Source organism: Zonotrichia albicollis, chromosome 6, assembly GCF_047830755.1.
Source record: "Zonotrichia albicollis isolate bZonAlb1 chromosome 6, bZonAlb1.hap1, whole genome shotgun sequence".
NCBI classification, from domain to species: Eukaryota; Metazoa; Chordata; class Aves; order Passeriformes; family Passerellidae; genus Zonotrichia; species Zonotrichia albicollis.
In genome coordinates this window covers 12,274,393-12,295,711 of record NC_133824.1, presented here as the reverse complement: position 1 = coordinate 12,295,711, position 21,319 = coordinate 12,274,393, and positions in this window count along the sequence as shown.

Genomic DNA, 21,319 nt, shown 5'->3' with positions numbered 1-21,319 from the left:
ATTAGGAGTCCAGCTCAGTGCATCTCCATCTGAACATTCTTATGTATTCCAAGAATTGTCTTCTAAATATTCTTCATTTTTCTCTACTCAGTTTCAGTGAAGTTTTCATATTTTGAGTTTCTGTAACCCTTGACCACAGGCTGCTAACCTCTCCCTCAAGCTAGCCCATTCTTTCCCTTGTCCCACCCCATGTCTTCACATTTTTCTGGCAGAGATCCCAGGTACAAGGAAATACTTTGCCAAATCCAAGTTCAGAGCGAGGACACATTTCAGTTTCCAAAGAAGAAGAACATTTCCATGGAGGAGAGTATTACATATGAGGAACTTCATCTTTACAAAAACAAAGATGCTTGCATATGATTAGTTACAGTAATAAGTCTTTCCAATTAAAACCACCTGCTTTGGAGGATCCATGTAAATAATTTCTAAATCCTTACACCACTTTATGTTTTTAAGGGGAAAAAAAAAGTGGGAGAAAATCATGTTCCTGTTGTCATTCTTGTTTCTATACTAAAGGAATTTTTCAACAATGTATCATGAAATAAAACACTGTGGTTTTAGAGATAAATTATTTAATACCCTAAAATCTGCATAAGTAACACCCACATCAGTATTAAATGCCCACACTTTGTTTTAGCAAACTAGATTTGTCAGGCTTATGTCCCTTTGACATTGTAGTAATAATGTTTGGTGTGACAGATTTTCTTCAGCCATATTTTCCCTCAGGTTTCTTTATAAAGATCAGTTCCCCTTGGTTAAAAAAATGCTAAATTATACACACATGGTGTAATGAAGTTTTATTGCAATGAATATCACTCTTATTTACGTAGAAACACTCTTCCCTCATGCCTTAAACCAATTAATCAGAAAGAGTGCAATGCGACAATTATGTTGTATATTCTGCCAGTAATGACAGCTTATGCAGATAACACATTTGTGACTAGTTGCAGGCTGCATTTAAACCTTTATGTGCCTGCTTAATCCTCTTCTTCCTAAAGTGTCCCACTGCTGAGAGGCTAAAGATAGAGCCTTACTGAGCTGCAAAATGTGATGTGCTGGAGCAGGTGGAAACAAGGATTAGATGACTTTCAGCAACCCTGTGAAAGGCCCAGATATGAGGCATGTCCAGGCAATAGCTGCAAAAGAAGATTTTATTTCCCTTCTCTTCAGAGAATCCATGGAAAACCCCAGCTGCTGGTAAAGCAGAATTTACCAGGCCACCATGGAATTTTTAAAGTATGAATCAGCATGTTGTGGCATCCACTTGCTTGATTTCCTCTGCTTCTTTTCAGCTTTCCTCTGTTGATGCTCGAAATATCAGTTCTAGTACAAGAAACCATCTCCTGAGAGACTCAGGATTGGTATTAAAGAGTCTAAAGAGATCAGCAGTTATCCCAAACATTGCACACAGACTGGCCTTACCCTAAACTCCAGAATCCTCTTTCCCTTGTGCTCTAGTTGCTGATGTGGCTTGGAATGCATATGATCTTTCTGCCTTGTGGACAATAATGAAGGGGGAATGAATCAGACCTACTAGACATTTCTGAAAAAATGCTCTGCCTTGCACTTGCCTGAGCTGGATTCCTTCTCTACCCTTTTCAGTCATTGCAAGCATGTTAAAGTCCGGTTATTTCAAGTTTAATATTGAGCAAGCTTCCTGCCTGATATTTAGACCTGGTATTTATCCTGTGTTGAAGGATAGGCAGCTACATGATGCAGATGCTCATTTGGACTTTTTAAATGCATTACATTATTTGGGACTTTTGCCACGAGCTGCTGTTTTGACTGGATACAGGATCACTGAGAGAGAGAAAGAAACTGCCACACCTAGAGCTTCTGAATGAATAGTTAGATGTCTTGTACCCTTTTGAAGAGATAAACATTTAATTCTCCCTGTGTCGTTTCCTTGTTGAGTCATTCCTCTGCTGCTGAGACAGCTTCTTTTACCTTTGAACTGCCTAGCCTACATTTTTTCTTGATAGATGTGGTGTGCAAAATGCAAGAGAAAGAGGAAGCATCCCCAATGTCCTCATGTGCACAAGGATAGAAGGCACATGCTGATCAATGCACTATTCATCTGCTATAGACTGGTGACAGGCATCTGAGGGTTGGATGAGGGCAGATTTATCTGTCTCCAAATCATTCTTCATGACTGCTCCTAGGTCAGCAGTCATGCAAGGGAATGCAGTCTGGATTTCTGAACCAAAAGTCAAGATCCTAAGCCCTGCTTGCTGTGGCAGTCAAACATCCCAGGGAATAGTGACACCCCAAGAAATGTAGATGGTTTCTTCAGAGGAATGCAATGATGCTGTTTCAGTGTTGAGAGGGATCTGTTTTCTCTTTGCTCTTTCAAGAATATCTTTAGTATCAGATTTCTCACCCTAAAAATGTGTTTTCTCTATTTTTTTCCTAAGCAAATATTTTTTTTCCTACGTAAATAAATGTTCATGCTTTTGATATATTTTCAGGTACAAGGATGGACACGGAGGGGATTAAAAGGCAGAAAACAACTGCTTACCTCATACAGCTCCACAGGGTAGTACTAGACCTGTCATCAGAAAATGCCATTTCCTCCATTTCCTTCAGCATGCTGGAAATGGAATCAGTAATTTTCAAAATATATTCTGCATCCAAAATCATAATTTGTAGGCATTATATTGAATGTTTGAATTCCAGTGAAGCATTATAGTTCTGAAAGCCTGTTGTCAAACCATGACAACAAATGCCCATTTTCTTCCAGAGTGGTTAGGGCTCCCAGCTGCTGTGGCTTAGTGCACTCTCATGATGTAAATTGCTGTGCAGAGAAAACCTCGAGTTTGATAGAACTAGGAGTTCAAAGGAGAGGATGGTCATGGGGTTTCAGTCTCCATTTTGACAAAAACTCTGGAAATCATGGGAACACAAATTCAACCAGGACTTAACAATGCCCTTTGTGGTTTTACACAGCTCTGATCTTTAAAAATTCCTTAACTACTCCTTACTTTTTTGCCTTTCCCATCCATGTTGCTTACTTCTAAATAAGTATGCAATAAGACTCAGAATTCTGATTTTAGGAACACAGATTCTAAGCAGAATCCTAACCTTATTTCTGATTATTGTAAAAGAGACTTCCAAACCAGAAATACATCATTAGTGGTAGAAAAGCAAACATGCATTCTGGAGGCCTGTTACTTTACTTGCATCTAACTGCTTCAAAGATGACCATGAGTTAGATCGAGGTAACCATTTATCACCCTCTGTCTTGATACAGGAACCACAGGTAAACTAGGTAAGGACTACTGAGGAGGAAACTAGAGTGCAGGGCAGCATACACATTGTGTCTGAACAGGGAGATGACAGTCATGGAGCAAGATTTGAAGTTCCAGCTTTCCGGCAGTACCTTCTATACTCTCCCTTACCTTTTTTTTCCTTCCTAAAAGACAAAAATGAGGAAGACCATTGTTAAAGAAGTCATAGGAAAAGAAAAAAAAAACCCTTCTCTTTTCAAGATATGTAAAAGAACAGATATTTGGTATACAGAGCGGAATTTCTGGCAATTCTTGTTTACTTTTGAGTATATATCATTTAACCACAGTGAGAGGGCAGTGATTCACATGCAGTGGGATTCTTCCAACCAGACTTCATGCGAAATACCATAACTTCTGTCAGGTTTGCAATATAAACATAGCAAAACTTTCCTGAACACCCATGAGTCTAATAATTGTACTTTGACTAATACTTTATTAGTATCTGATCTTTATTATCAGCATCTGTGACCAACATAATCTTCATCCTTTCCAGGTTAAAAATAATATAAGTAGATATATCCTTTTGTTTCTGGTATAATGAATTTGCAAGTCTCACGTTTAAAAATTAATTTCTGTGATTCTATTTTGGGCTGTGAATTATGGACAATTTGTAATCAGTTGCAAAAGATTAAACCCTAGGCATAGCTAATGGGGATGTTTTAATAGTGCAGATGGCAAAACAGCCTGTGAAAGCAGGTCTGGTGGGCATTCTGCAAAAGCTAATTCAGTCAAAATTTATCCAAGATGACATAATGTACAATTGCTACACTGGGAAAGTCTATTAAAATTTCACACGTTTAAATCTCTCCCTTCTCTTTTAATTAGAATTTTCCAAGATAAAATAGAAGATGTGTACCTCTCTGAACCCAACAGGAAAGGTCAAGAATAAACAGCACGATGCATGCAGCTCCTTTGTGCCCAACATGTTCAGGTTAGAAAGAATGTGTTAAAATGATTGTGTGGAAAAGACATGTCTGGGAATGAATTTTCATTGTGAAGCAACAGTGGCAGTGAGATGTTCTGCCTGCACATGCACACCCACCCACTCCGCCTGTTACATTATTCAGTGTGTGTGCTGCTTTCCTAAGCACTGCAAGGGAAGTGAATTCCTCTTTTTCTCAGGACTAAGTGTTCATTTTCCAAAAGACTTCAAAGTTTTAACCTCATTTACCACTGAATTTTCCAGGGAATTCAAATTTTATTCTTGAAAGAATCCATAGAGACGATTACTCTGGATTCTCATTCTGATGCAAAGTCATGTTTATGGATATCATTGTACTGAAAAATCAAGAAGCAATCCCTTTTAATTCCAATATAAAGTCAAGGTAATTTTTTTCCTTTTTTCTTTTTTTTTTTTCTTTCTGGCCCTTGAATGCTGTATTCCTTGCCATGAAAGGAGCTAGCTTGACAAGGGAATTGGGAAGTGTGCTCAGAAAATTCTTTTGAAAACCGCTCTGGAAGAAAATGCAGTGACTGAAGTGGAAAACATGGGTTTCAGCTTTTTAATTGTGAGAAGGCAACCCAAGTTTAGTACTTCCCATATAATCTAGCTGTTGTAATTGCATTATCCAAGAGATCTTGGCCTACTTATGGACAGCAATTTTTGTATGAATTTTCCATATGTATAAATGCTTGCTGGATTAGGCTGTGCAGGGATGGCAACTTTATGAACAAAATATCTATGCAGCTCAAGACTCCTGAACAATTAAACGAGGTTTGTACATAACTGTTAAAGTTGGGCACTTAAATTGCATATGAAGTGTGTCTGGCCACCTATATTTCTCAGAGAAAAGTATAATATGACATTTATGATTATCTACTGAATATAGGTACTGAACATATATACTGAACATATGTATTCCAAGGCCCAAAGATTCTTAGATTGGTGATAAGAAACCACAAGATATTTTATGTGGGACTCATTATTGCATTTTTATCTGTAAAAGAAGGAACACTTTTTAGGAGCTCTATATAAGCAAAATTATCCTAAGTCAATAATCAACCCCAAAGGCTAGAGCAGGGTTCAGAACACAACATAACAGTTTTTTAATGAATGAGACTAGACTTTTTTCTTTTTCTTTTTTTTTTTTTTTTAATATTTTAATAAAAGGTACCTAGCACACCATAACACATAAAAATAAAGGAAAAAATATTTTATGATTTCATGTTCAATATAAAATCTTTCTGGGATGGTTTCAGAATAGTACAAATAACGTCCAAAAGGTCAAGCATTTTATGTTATTTCTTTGATTAAAACTTCATTGCATTGTGCAGTTGAAACAGTGCACATGTGTCTACAAACTTAGCTTCTCCTATCCAAATTCAATCATTACAAAATTTCCATTTAAAGCAATCCATTTAATAGGCATTATTTAATCAAAAGGTATCAGCTGTGGTATTTAAAATAGCAGCTCCATATTTAAATAAGATGACAGACTTATTTTCTATCTTTTAAAAGACTGTGTTCCATTTATTACAAATGTTTTACAGTTACTAAGCTGTTAAATTGCCAATACAGAAGTTACCTTTAGATAAAGGTCTTCATGCTAAAATTTAAACTGAACTATTCATAAATTCATCAGGTTAAACTTGATCAAACTCAGTATTATTGAAACTTCAACAGAAAAATCTATTCAAAACTACAGATATATTATTGTTACTTGAAGAAACAGGAAGATGTTGATTTAAAAACATATTATTTCAGAAAAATATTATGTGCTTGTCAGTAAAGTTTCACAGCTTATTTCATCACAGTAATTTAACAGCTGGAAGTTTGCTTTGGATTGCAGCAAAAAAAAAAAAACAAAAAAAACCCTATTTTCCTATTACTGCTAGTTTGTTTATTACTAACAAGTGTTTTACTTGACCAGATTCAAAATGGGTCATCTCACTCCAACCTTTTCCACATATCTCTTATAAAATTGAGACCAAAGAGGGCATAATGTGCATTTTAGTTGATAGCTCCACTGTCAATTGAGAATGTAATTTCCATTTCCTTCTTCAGCCAATTGTTTCTGTTGGGTTCTATCCTTTAATTTTGTGCTTGTAGTAAAACCAGAGATCATCCTTCTTGGTAAATTTCCTTGCTTTGCATGAACTTGTAGAATCACAGTCAAAGCTGTAAAATGTGCAGCACAGAAAGGACAACAAAGAGTGGGGAATATCCTGTCTTTATGGGCATGTTCTACCCATCAATCTGTCAGGCTGAAAAATTTCTACAGCTGTGTGAGTAATTCACAGTGAATCATTCTGCAATGATCTAATTTTTTCTGCTCATGAGAGACTTCTTCCCATTACTAATATTTTTATTAGATATCTACTTTAAATTATCCAATTAATTATTATTCCTTAATTTTTATGGCTTGGTCATGAAAATCTCTCATCTTGTACAAATGCAGATTAGCCATCAGTCACTAGCCATACTCACTCTTAATATTGGCTTTCTGTGGGAGCCTAAGTGTAGTGAACAAAAGAACTATTCAAACATGTCAAAATCTGTCCCATGTTGTATTTTCTATTTAACTGTTAGATGTGACTGGTCAATTAATTTGCACAAAATTGCTACCAGTCTCTGATTGGCTGTCTGTGATAACCCTGCCAGAAGTGAACGTTCATTTCGCATGAATGTTAAATGCAGTTTTCACAAACAGTCCAGCTAGCTAAACCTATTCACAAAAACTGCTGCACAGAATGAACATTTAGAGAAGTGTGGCGGGTTTATACAAAGAATATGAAGGGAGCAGAAGCTTGGTTCATGTAAACTGACTTTAAAGGGGAAAAGCATATCTGAAGAGATACAGTTCTACCTCAATTTCTCACGGTGAAATTGTTACAATTGTAAAGTTGTAACACTCATTTACTGCTTTGTTTTAAAAATAAGCTTGCAAAAATAAAATAAACAAATTAAAGCCATAACATCCCTAATAATGCAGTACATAATTCTTAAATTTAAGAAAAATTAAGCACACAATATTTTGAAGTGATTTACATTGTTGAAGGTCGTGTAAATGCCAGTGAAAGATTAGGAAAGAAAATCCTTGAAAAAGAACACAAGAGGGTTTTCTCACACATCTGAAGCTTGAACTTATTTTCTCAATCTGCTCCAGAAGTATCAAAACCTCATCCAAGTTTTATATGCCAGAGAAGGATTCAGATGAAATCTGGCAAAATTTTGCTCTGCATTTTTCAAGTTCAGTCAAGCTTGAAGTTCCAAACGGTTTTCATGACAGAACTCTTTTTTATGATGACAATAAATGTTAAAACTGTTCCAATAATGTTTGCTTTTAATAAAATCAATATCTTCTGTAGAGATACACACAGTTAATGTTACTCTTAAGCAAACCATTTATCTTAATAAATTCATAATATCTTGGATTGTTTTCTTTGTTCCATTGTTGGCAATTAAACTATCATGGAAAACGATTGGCAAAAGCTGATTTACATAGTGAAATAGAAATAGAAATAGAAATAGAAATAGAAATAGAAATAGAAATAGAAATAGAAATAGAAATAGAAATAGAAATCTTCAAAAAACACAATCATGAATAAAAATGAAATTTCTCTGATCAGATTCAGTTTATTTGCATTGGCCAATCTGAACAAGTATTTGGTAGAATTAAATCCCTTTTCCTTCTCAGTGTATTCATTTTTGTTGGTTAACATCCCTCAAAAGTTCATTGGTTTCAGAACAGGTTTTCTAACAAAGTGAGTGTATCAAAATCACACATAAAACATTCTAAAGATTTCATGGTATTGCTGAAAACAGAAACACATACACACTTGCCAAGTTTCAAAACTAGAATGCTCCAGATACAGGTTAACTGGAATTTTGCTTTTTGAAACAGGATTCAATTTACCAAGGTCTCCTAGAAAATAACATCCAGTTATGAAGCATTTGTCATTCAAACCCTGGCTTGTCTTACAGGCTGGAATGTATCAAGAGGAAACGTGGGAATTGGATGGATATTCAGTGACTTGGTAGGTCGTTCTACCAAACAGAGACTGCTTTATCTGTTACCGTTTATTTCAAAACGATAACTTTTTTTCTTTTTGAATTACATTATATTTATGCAAGACACAAAATATTTTCCTGATATTATAATCTGTAGGGCTTTTTTTATGCTTGCTTTTCTGGTTGTTTTCTGAGGGTTCTACAACTACAGTCTGGACTATAACTGTAAATTATTAATATATTTCAATTTGGTGCAGATACTGGCATTGACAAGATGGCTGTTAAATTCTTTAAAGATTAGCTGTAACATGCTCATGCATAAACACTGTGGTCTGCAAGGCCAGGTTCTAGCAAGCCAGATTACATTGTAAAAAAAAAAAATAAGTGTGAAAGGGAACAAGGCACTTTTGCAATTTTAATAGACTCATCTGAAAACATTAAAACTGCATGTCTATGATTTTAATCTCAGACAAACAGAGAGACACATTTGCCTTATACAGCTTTAGGTAAAATAGCGTTTATCTACAGGACTCAGGAGTGCTCCTCAGCTCCAGGGTTTGAGTCCTAAATCATTCCTTAATCATGTCCCAGCCTGGTCCTGGGATGAGATCAGCTCTGAGATCACTTTTGTTCCTGCATGTTTTCCATGGAAAGGAAATTTTGGCTTTTAAACTGACTGAAGTTACCATAGATGACTGCTGTAACTGAAGGAAGAACAAGTAGCTGATATATGCACACCACTAGATAACCCACAAGCTGATCTCTTGCCTCTCTTCTGAAAGGGGAGCATCCACAGACATCATATTCTGTTTGTTTAGGTTAGCAACAAAAAGTCTCACAAGTTTTATCATTATCTGAAAAGCTCAGCACACCACCATTTGTTCAAGCAGGGGTGATATTTAAAGAAATAGTAGGTAAAGGTATAGTAGACAATGACTAATAGTTTGTGAAATTCATGCCAATAGCTGTGGTTTCTTTTCTGATCATGGGTAAGTTTGGTTAATTACCAAATCAATTAATAAAGAGCTTTTTTAGCCATCTTCTGAGCTAGAAATCTTCAGATATTTACCTTCTTTTACATTCTTGCTAATGTGAATCTAATCTTTATCTGAATCATACTAAGGCACATTTGTACAAATTTTCCCATGACATGGAAGTGAACAGCAATAGTGTGATTTATTCCATTTTGTATTTTATTTTCAAAAAATTGTATTACCACAAATTCCTTATGCTCTGCAAAAGAAAGGAATTAAGAAAATATCTCAAGTAGGCTTTCCTGTGTGTTTGTATCTTTCATCTTGTCTCTTCCAAATGTATTTACAATCATTTTGTGCTCCCTATTTCATGAACATTTCTTAACACTTATGTGGCAGAGTAACACATTACTGATTACAAAGCAACCTTATTTAACTTGATTTATTATATTTCAGAACAATTTAAAGAAGTATGTTAGAGCTATGAATATTAAATGATAGTGAAATGGAAATTTCTTTAATAATCAATTTTATTAAAGTTATGTTCAATAGTCAACTGAATAAATTTACCTTTTATATTTAGCAGAACAAGTCTTGTATGTATTCTGATTGCTATTCAGTTACTTCAGGTGCATTTCCTCAGGGCAGGAGGTGGAGTTTGATGTTTGACCTGGTTTTGTTATATTAATTTCATAAAAATCTGAATAAGGATGAACTTCTGCTTTGTCTGTCAGAAGCTACTGGCTATTTCAGGTGCCAGATGCTCACCAGAAAAGGGAGTCTCCATAAATAACAGGGATAAATCCACTCCAGTGAAATCATTGGGAACATTTGTTATTCCTCCAATGTGAGACACAATTCAGTCACACATATCAAAAAATATCAACTAGATTGCTTTTTTAAGTTCTACTTTATTACTGCCGATTACCTATTTCATTATGTATTCCTGGATGCAGGAGAATCTAAAAATAAATAATAGATTTTATTTGACTTTACTACCCCATGGAAAATAATACAGATGATAAGGTGAGGTTGTCCATTGAGTCCAGTGGTGTGGGATGGAGGGTGCCTGCCCAAGGAGACAGATGAAGAGGAGCTAAGGAGCACAATCCTGGGAGCAGCCTGCAGCAATCTCCCCTTGTGCTGCAGCAATGTGGGCTCTGAGAAAGATTCTGAGGGTCTCAGACATGGTAGACGCTGAAGGATGATGAATCTCTTTTATTTATAAAAGACTGCTTGGAGAACCTGCAGGACCAGCTGGGAAAATGTGAAGCAGGGTAGATGTTGCTCAGAAGCTTCTGGTTAAGTCATGCTTGAGCAGGGCATGAAGAAGAAAGGACAAATAAGAACCCTTGGCAGTGTCCTGCATAAAGCCATGGGTTTGGGTTCCCCAACATGCAATACATACTGAGCCACTGGCACAAGCCCAGCAGGAATATGGCTTTATGATCCATGTGGACAGTGTGAGTGAGTGAAGCTGGCTTGATTAAAGGGGCTCTTGTTGGCATATTCAACTACATAGAGGGGGATTGCAGGAGAGGTTGAGAGAGGCAATTCTTTCTGCAAGCTTTGTATTGATACAAGGGAAATTCTAGTCAGGTGCAAGTCGGGGAAAAAAAATCCCAAGAAGCATGCCCAGAAATGCTGTAGTCTCTTCAACCCTGAATATATTCAAAACTCAGTAAGACCCAGAACATTCAGGTCTAACTTTGAAGTTAGTCTTATGGCCCTCAACAGGGTATGGACTAAAGGTCTCTGGAGGGCCCTACCAGCCCAAATCATTCTGTGGTTCAGCACCAAGTGGTAATTGGGCCAGGAGTTCCCTTATGCCACCTCTCTGAAAGCAGATGGGAAAATCAGCAAATAACTTTCTTCAAACCAAGTGGCATGTAAAGATTCTTTATGATATGAAAAAGAAAAAAGCTGAGCCTGCACAATGATGTAGTTCTACTTACTAAAACAATGAGATCATTAGCTGTGTTTAGTGCTTGACAGACTGCTACTTTTAAGAAAGTCAGAGTTATTTTTTCCAACAGGCATATTAAAGATATTCTGAAATTGCTATTTGGAAAACTGGTACTCCCTCAAGACTTTTTTCCAGAGTACTGCCAGGGATTTAACTTATGAATTGTTGGTATCTGGTTCCCAGTTTGCCAGATTTGACACTCTAAAAGATACCTTCTTTCCAATAGCCATTTAAAAACTTCAGGAAATCATAAAGAAACAAAAAGAAAAAGAATGCTACATTATATGTAACAACAGGTTTAAAGCTCTGAACCACCATCCACAGTAAAGATCCAACTCATTCAGATACAATCATTTATTAGAATACTCAATAAAAGTTTAAGGTAGAGTGAAAACAAGGATTAAATTGTATATTGTGTATAGTATGGGGCAATAGAATATTAAATTTCTATTCAATGCAATATATATTTTAGTGATATATATTTACAACAAACTTGATTATTAGAGATCCTTTAAATATTGGGGTATCTCTGAAAATTTACAGGTATTGCAGGCAAACTTCTCAGCTGGTTTTGAAAATTTTGGTAAATCAAAAACACTGGTAGTCTTTTCCCTCTGAAAAGGTCACATTTTTTAATTTTGAATTGAAAAATAAAACATTCCACAAACCAAATAAACCACTTCCTTTCAGACTTAAAGGGTTTTTTTAACGTTTTTCCAAGGAGAAATAAACCCATATAATTCTAGTTTTCTTGATATTTTTAGATGACAAAATATTAATAGCATGCCAGTGAAAAGTTAGTCTATTTTATGGGCTATCAACTCTGTCCATTTCATGGGCACAGAAGTCAAGGAAGAGGACAGCTTTAACTTCAAGGTTGAGTAAATAAAATAAGTTTTCAATCAAGCAATTTAAACTTCACTCGTCCTAATAGAGTAGTTGGCAGAAAGAATGTGAACCACTTAAAAATTTCTTCCTGCCAGTCTTCCTCACTCAGAATCTCTGGAGTATGAAGCCAAACTTTAGCTATTGGCTGTGTGTGTTGAATTGGCTAATGGATAAAACATTCTAAAAAAATAAGTTTGACCTGATTTTGACTAGTGTGTGAGATCTCTGCTTTCAAACTGTCATTTGTTTGGCAATTGTTGGCATCTAGTCCAACTATCAACATCACAAATAAGTATTGTCAATAGTTATGAATTAGGGATCTTAAGTTATTTTAGAAAGTTTTTGTCTTGCATTCCATTGAGCAGCAATGTTCCTTATATATTTGCTTTAGTCAGGAGCCTTTCAAAGGCAAAAATATCTAATAATAACTAATTACCACATAAAGGAAATGACAGTATGCAGCATAAATGCTATTTACATCTTTGAAATCACTACTTTAAAATATCACTTTAAAATGCCTGTAAAATCTTCCTCTATGATGTCAGTCTTAAATCTTCATTCACTATAATTCTATCATCTATTTCTCTCCAAGGAATTTCTTTATTTGCACTCCTCAAAAGTATATCAATATTATTATTACGTATGTTAAAGTACTGCCTGCAGCATGAACCAAGATTTGGGCTGCACAGCCTTATATTCTCCACAAGCACCAATAAACAAGAGTTCCTTTACTAGAAATTTTCACAGATTAGAAAAATAAATGTTAAAGAGAAAGGTAATATTATCATATTTGGGGAAGAAAAAAAAGATTGGTACAGATCACACCAGAAGAATGAAATACAAACTTTTGCAGTCTTCAGAAACCATCCAAGTTCTCCTAATCTATTTTATTACCTCTAAATTTAAAAGCAAACCACATGGTAGGATCTTTAGTTCTTGTTACCCTCAAGCCAAGGGGAAAAGACTAGTGTGTTCATATAGATAACTATGTGATTACTCAGAAAAAGTAAGGATAGGGCATTCATATCAGATATTCTTGGCAGCTTTTCATGTTTGTTCACTTTAGAATAGCAGTGGCCACTCTTCCTCAAACTGCTTACCTCTGTGTTAATTGCCTGTGTGATTTTTGAACCTGAGTGAACCTCAACCCTCCCTTCTGGCCTTGAACAGCAAACACATGTGTAGAATGTATTTATCTAAATCAAAACACACCGGACCTCTCTCCCTGACTGGGCCTCACAAGTTTAGTCCTGAAGGCAGCTACCAAACCACTTTCAGAAGACAAAGGTACTGGTGCACTGATGATAGCAGCTTTTACCTGGTATGTACAAAAGTAGATCCATCTCTGCTATGTAGGAAATGGCTGAGTTTCTCTCACCTTTCTGCCATGGGTTATGCTGCAAGGCAGGTGGTGCCTTCAAGTCACATTGCCTCTGGGGACAAGCTCCATCATGGTCCTGCCTTTCTCTGGCACAGTGCTGCTGGAAGCACCACCAATGCTTCTGAAAGATGTTATTAGGAGATTAAACTTTTCCCACAGACAGCTGCCAACTCGTCCCCAACCACACAGTATCCCACAGTGTGACATTTCAGTACCACCCTTCTTCACATTTCTTCCAGTAGCCAAATAACTGAAGCAAGTTTAATGAATTATCCAACAATAAAAATTATTTTATTTTCATAATGCTCCAAATTTGAAATTGTTTTTTTAATCAGTTATTTCAGAAATGGTGAGCAAACATTCAATAGTTACAACACAGTGCTCTGATAGCAGGATGAGATTCATTATATGCTGGACCTTCCTGTATTGAACTCTAAAAACAATTAAAAGAAAGCATGAAATTTGAGGAGAGATTTCTTCTTCCTATCATTCACTCTCTCCAAGTTCCCCCATGGTATTATCATAATTCCCTGTGTCAAAGTAGGTCAAAACTTCTCAGACAGTTGTACAAACAATTTTTAGAAACTGTAGAACTGACCAGTCATAAAGGGAGAACAATATGAAGGAAAATAAGAAAAGAAAATTTATAAGAGGTACATATTTCTTGCAGTACAGTACACACTTAAGACAATTTCTTTACATTCATCCCTGCAGGAGATGGATCTGTGCATTCTAAAACTGATAGAAACTGTGATTTTCTACTCTAGTCCACTAAACAGAGCTGGATACAGGGTTTCAAGCACGCTTATTAAAAATGACTGCAGATTGTACACTATTATATTTTATCTCGTTCAAAGTTCAAGATAAATTTTGGGGAAATTTCTTAGTTCTTATGTGCATTCACAGGAGTTCTTGACTGTAAACTTTGCCTGTCAAAATAATATACATCAGGATATGTCTAACAATGCTTAGATCTGGAGAATTACCCTATCTTATAAAAGGAAAAAACATAGTGTTTTTCTTAAGAGAAAAAAAAAAAAAGAAGTTTTAAGTATTTTTGTCCTTCAGAGAGGTTGTTTTTTTTAAGCCTTCTGGGAGATTGGCACCATGTACTAACTTGTAGCCCATGAGGATTTTGTTTTCCTTCATTTCACTTTGCTTGTGTTATGAACTACTGCTTTTATTGCAGAATCTTGGCAGTCACCTACTTCTAGCAGCTTTTGCTGCTCTGTAATAAGGGATTTTCCCTAAGGGATACCACTTTCAGCTGGTTAATATTTTCTCAAGAGTTGTTTATCTAGGGAGACTAGAAAAGTACTTGTTCCTAAATGCTGTAAAGATCAGTTGGAGAGCAAATCAAAGTGTTTCAAGACTCATTCAGCAGGCTTCATATGCTGCTTACATGATTTATTTCTTTTGGTTTCTAATCAACAGGCAGGGAAGAGAAGCTATTATTTCAGCTGATAATTGCTGCATTATCCTAATGTGCCCAAGAAGTGAGTACATATTAAAATAACCTTTGTAGCACTTGCTTCAAGTTCTTGCTATTTTTATACAAGAAGGTTGCTGAAAAATGAGTTCATAGTATCTTCTTCAGGAAAAAAATTTACATGATGTCCTTGCACACAAGAGGGATGTCACTTCAGGAAGAAGAGGCTGACATTGCCTTAGTTACTGTGGAATAATGGAGTCAAGATATTCAAGGTCTACCAAGGACAAGAAATTTAATTACAGAATTCCAGACAACCACTTAGTACAGTAGAAATTCAAAGGTATCAGGAATAGGACAGAGCATGATGATATATTAGCCTTTTCATTGTCTTGTAAAAGAGATAATTTACATTTCCATAAGCACAATACAGGATAAAGTACAAAAATTTCAGTATTCATTTCTTAAATCTCCATTCACTTCTCTTTCCTCTGTTGGTGGATCTTAATGGATTAATCTGATTCCAGTGTTCCCACCAGAATTTGCACCACCTGCCAAACATAAAAGTCACATCTCTTCTTTAATTTGACTACACAGTTTTCTTTGCTGCCCACTGTTCTCATAAACTCCATATAGCTGTTTGAGACAGTTTGAAAAAGACTAGGATTCTTCTACTTTCAGGATATTTAACTACTGGTGTCATAAACAGTTCAGCTTTAATCCTTCCCAGGCAAAGTACAGAGGATCATTTCTACCTCGTCCTTTCCACTGCTCAGCAAGGCCTTTGATAACACATCTTGACAAATATGTGTCATTTTAAAGATGAGACCATATATTTTCCAAGGCTATATGGGACAAATGACTGCATGCATTTCTTCTTTGTTTTTCTCTGTTCCTAGGCAACATGCTGAGGACACAATATAATCTGGGAATTCACATTTATCTTTCTTCCATTCATCCATGACGTACGGCCCTTACTGTCCACTTTGTTATTTCTAAGATATTAAAAATGTAGTAAGAGAACGGAGCATTAATCTGCATATATTCAGTTTGCTCTCTTGGGTAGTACTGCCATTTGTTTTATACCACTTTAATTAAAACTGTCATTGCTGGGATTCTTTTTTTAATCTGCAAGGTTTTGGGCAAGGTAAATATTCATGTTTTTAAAAGAAAGAGTGGGGGGAGAGAGAGACAGTCCCATCACTTGCATTTAATCACACTAAACAAGCTCTTTAGACAATTTGTTCTGAAATTCCTCTAATTAGAGCTTGCCCTCCAGGTAATGCTCTGATCTGATTTACCAGTGAGTATAAATTAGGGACATTATGTAATTAGCTCTAAGACCACAAATAGAAGGAACAGCTGGGTGGCTCGGAGGGGAAGCAAATAAACAGCTCCCATCAGATTTCTTATTAAAAAATTACAATAAAAGTTCCTTCTTCTAGATGCAGTCTCAGCGACTGCTTTTCTAGCTTTATGTACAAAAGGATCCTATATTTAAATTTTTTCTGAGAGTTGGCACTTGGCATTCTTCATTAACCTGGCACCTCTTCAGACACTGACACTCTGTGAAGGGTAGCTGGAGATTCATGTCACACAGGAGCCATCTTATTCAGGAGAGATTAATATTTTAGGGAACTGACAAAAATATCTTCATGGATTAGCAAGGATTCTATCATCCATTCCCCATGAGTAATGCATAAGGCCAGCTCGTGATTTCTTTGTAATTTCTGTCTTCTTTTTTGGTTCCTGCCTGTCTCTAACCTGAAGCGTTACCCTTTCACCTGGGACAAGGCTTAAAGAACAACCTAGTTAAAATGTCCCCACACAAATTTTAATGTATTATAAGATATAGACTGTTGAAATAGTGGCTTAAAAATATTTTAGGGTCTTTATTTCCTGTAATAAACAGGAATCCACAAAAGCCCCATTCATGACTTGTCTGAATTTTGCTTTTCCTGATGATGGTGACATCTTCTCTAAAATTTTCATTAAAAAATCAAAGTCAAAAACTAATTTACCATGTATTTATATGCTTAAATGCCTAATAGCTTTATTTTTCCACTTTCAAGTGTTGCTTACGTCATTGTAATGAATGCAGTATAGTCTTGATGAATGCATCAAAATTCCCAGAAATAGTTATAGGACCTAAGCTAGGATGTAACTGTTCCTTCCTCCTTTTCTCAACAAATAAAAAAAGATTTTGAATTGAAAGAGGAATAAAAATTGATCTGAAAGAGGCTAGAGTACTCACTGGGTAAACTGGCTGATGTGATCTCAGCATATTTTTTCTGGATTATCTTCTCACTGTTTGCCATTTGATCTTAGAGAATGACCACAAGTCAGAGCTGTACCCGTTGCTGCTCAGCTGTACTGAGATGAACCTTGTTGTAGCTCCCAATTGCAGTGTCCTCCTCACACAGCAATCCCTGAAAGGCTTTTTTACCCTTGTGGATGGAAGATAAAATGTCAAAGTATGGCATTCTCATATCTCCCATTCCACAAATAGTGATGGGTACAATGACAGAAAAACTCAGAGGGGAAACAGTGAAGCTACATTATTGGATGCTATATATGGTAATCTATAGGATTTTATATGTTTGTAGTATAACATACCTAAAGAAAAAAAATGAAAAAATCATGACACCACAATATTCTCACAATATTTTTCACAGATGGTTACATAGCCATAACTGCTCATTATGCCTCCCTAATCAACAGATATTTCAGCCAAGGTGACTAATTAAAAGGCATAACTCCTGAATTCTCTACCCAGATAAGTGGTGATTAAACCCTTAGGCAGTATCTTACTCACCAGTTTAAAATCAGATGTGAAGATTTACTCACAGGTTAAATAAATACAGTGATGAATAGGATGCAATAAACTATGGGAAGAAAGGTGTTTGACTAAATAACTTATGTGAGAGGAAAGATTCACTGCTTCTATCTATCAACAAATATTTCTGAATTCTAAATTAGATCCCAGACCCCCGATAGATGCAATTACTCCCCTCCTTGTCACTATGTATTTGTCTCCCTAAGAAAAAAGATAAGATTTATGTGAGGAGGAAATAGGCAATGTTTCTCTCTCATGCATTACGTGGCGCAGTTGACTCAGGTCAGTAAATGTTGTAATTTGCCATTACTATTGCACTGTGTCCTAAGACCCAGAAACTTCTCTTGCTACCCATAAGCTTCTGGAGTTTATGCCTAATTCGTCCTAAAGCTTCCAGTCACAAAAGAAATTTCCCATCACAGTATTTCCATACAAAACAGAAAAATTATTCTAAATTGTACCAAATATTTTTTTTTTTTTAGGTATGCTATTTAGCATTTATAGCAAATCCCTTTGTAAAAAAATTGTCCCTAACAAGAAACTACCAGTAAGTCGTGGGGTATGCTATATTACACATCATCATAACACTAAGGGCATGTATCATGGTCTGAATATTTGACTCTGCAGAAAATGTCAATAATAGAATATTTTCTGTGTGTGTTTATCACAACTAAATATTAGATCCACTCACTGGAAAAAAAAAGGTATTGTGTTTACATGTATAAGTACATGCATACATGTATGTTTGTGTGTGATATATATAAATATCTCTTACCAACTTCTCTAAATATTCTAGGATTTGAAAGAGAGTATGGATTTCTTTCCCAGTTCAAAGCAAATCATGTGGCCCTCTTGGCAGCAGGGCATTGTATTTGCCTTCTACTCAAGTCATTAATAGTCGCCAGAAAATCACGTTGATACATTTATTTTAAAAATACTCCTGTGCATTGGAGTGGAGATTGCAATGCTCTGTGCCCTCCTTGGGTTAAATTTTGATTTTTTTTTTTCAAATGGCTCTTAGCCAAGAAAGTATTCATTCAAATGAGAACCTTGCATTTCTACTTCATTTGAATCAGTCCTCTTGCTTTCCCCCCCCTACTTTTTTTATATACTATAAAAGCATACTAATTTCAAATTCAAAATGCTTCACTTAAATAAGTGAATAAATGACTCATTTCTCTATTCTTTGAATTGCAAAAACTTACTCTCATCAGTATAAGATAAATATAAACTAGTGCCCCTCTTGTTGAGAAAAAAATACCAAAGATCAGAAAGACAAAGAGAGGTTGGTTTTTCCACAGTAAAACATATGTTTTTGAGTGATCAGTCAACCTCCTCCTCTACCCCAGTTTTTGTAAAGATTGGTTAGTACTATTTTATAAAATCTCAAACTCACATGCTATTCCTTTTCTGGACTAGCAGTTTTTGATTCATTGTTTGGCTTTTATTTATTAGACCTCTAACACAAACTACCTCCATGAAAAGAATTTTGCTATTTTTAGGTTCATAGAACTTGATCTTATTAAAAATATTAATATATGGATATGAATAAAACATATACAGATAAAGCCTTGAAGTTTCAAGAGAACATAGGGGACTCCTTGCCTTGATTTCTTTAAGCACCAGTCAGTATTTATGATTTCTGGCTTAAACTCCCTGTTTTATACTCTATCAAAGGCTTCAAAAATGAAGAAAGTCAAGTAAAATTAAGATATTTGCACCTTATTTCAAAAAACAGTTACTACAAAATTCACCTTGAATAGAAGTAATTTTTGTGTTTCATTAAATCAGATTTTGAACTCTTCCAATGCTGGTACATCTCAAAGGAAGCTGTTGAGATGTTCATCACAGAACACCTGTGCTTCAGACAGCCGTGCTGCACCTCTGATTTTTGAAAAATCTGGTGTCCTTCCAATGAATGTGTTGAGACCTGAGCTGACCTCAGAGTGTCCTTAGAAAAGGCCAGTCTGAAATAAAGCAGATGTAAAGACGTGTTCTTTCTGGGACACACAGAATTCAAGCCTGAGAGAATCTTGTTTAAAAGCAATGATTTTGTTAGAAAAGTCTTCATTATAGTAAGATTTGCCTACAACTAAGGGAACTGGCTTTCATAATGTTTTTTACATTTTTACCCCAGGAATATATCCTTAGGGTATCATTTCAAAAAGAAAACATGACAGGAGACTTCTAAATGTGGAAGTTAAGTAAATACTGCATAGACATGAATAATTTTATTTATAATCATGTTGGCCTCCACAATTTATGCCATATATTTCAGAAACTTTACTGCACAGTAATTTGAATTTCAATAAAATAAGTGGGTCTGCACATGCAGCTTTCATTAATTATTGTATAGAATAGCAAAAAAGGATTCTAGGAGCTGGTAATCAACCTGAAATATCAACTATGTGCTTTAGCACATCATGAAGAGTAAAGTCACACCAGTGACTGATTATATGTCTACACAACAAGAATTCAATCGGCAGTAATCAAGGGTGAGTACCTAAAAAATGAAAATTTTATTTTAATTGCTATCTTATATGCACCAGTTGCTGACAAGGAAATATCTACAGCACCATTTAAATAGTATAAGCTTCACCTGCATTCATTATATCAAGGACTAGAAAAACCCAAACTTGCTATTCTGGATCTGCATACAATTGTAGGTCTACTATTTAGGGCCATCTCACACACAAAAAAATAATGTCCAGCTTGTAAACTTGAGCTTCAGTGAGGAGGAAAAAACCCAGAAAATATCTTATTTTGCTTGTTAGAATTAAGAATCTACATTTTTTTTTGAAATTGTGTTTTTCATTCTGTCTTTATGTGATGAATGGTGAGTAACAGCAAGGTCATAATGAACACACCATTGGCTTTTTATTTTTTTTTAACTAGGTAAATATATATTTATATACTTATCCTATATAGATTTACAGTAAGGGACTATATATTAGTGCATTCTACTACAGGGATGTTATAGTACTGAATAAGCAATACACCCACTGATATTTGGGATACATTAATTCTTTACTACAAATTAATTATAGCAATACTTTCATCAAAGAACTAATAAAACATCAGGTATTCTGTACTTATTTTATAAAAATCTATTAAAAATATTTAGTGTTTTGATGGTGGTTTTGCCATTTTTGTCTTTTTTTCAGCTATTAAGTTACACTACTAATATCATCTGAAGAATTTTTTTGAGATGAGATACAAAATAGGATAGAAAAAATAAGAGGAAAAATATTTTAGAAACTTTAGAAGTGACTTGCTGTATCTCAATGTTGCTCTTTTATGTAAAGTTCTTCTAGTACCAAAGCAGTAATCATTCTGGTTCTGGGAAAAATATTTCACTGTCAGTACTTACACTGGGAAATTTGCTCTGCTAGAAAAGTTAGATTTGCTGGGAAGAAAAATAATTTGTTTGATAGACACAAATGCAGTAAACAATTTCAGTGTTATAAAAATAATTTTTATTGTACTGAATAACAATATTTCAACTGATGAGATCTCTTTTTTGTTAGGAGATTAATAACACCTGTGAAACGTTCCAATTAAGTAATGCTTGAAAATGTGAGCATTTGTTTGCATAAAATAAACATTT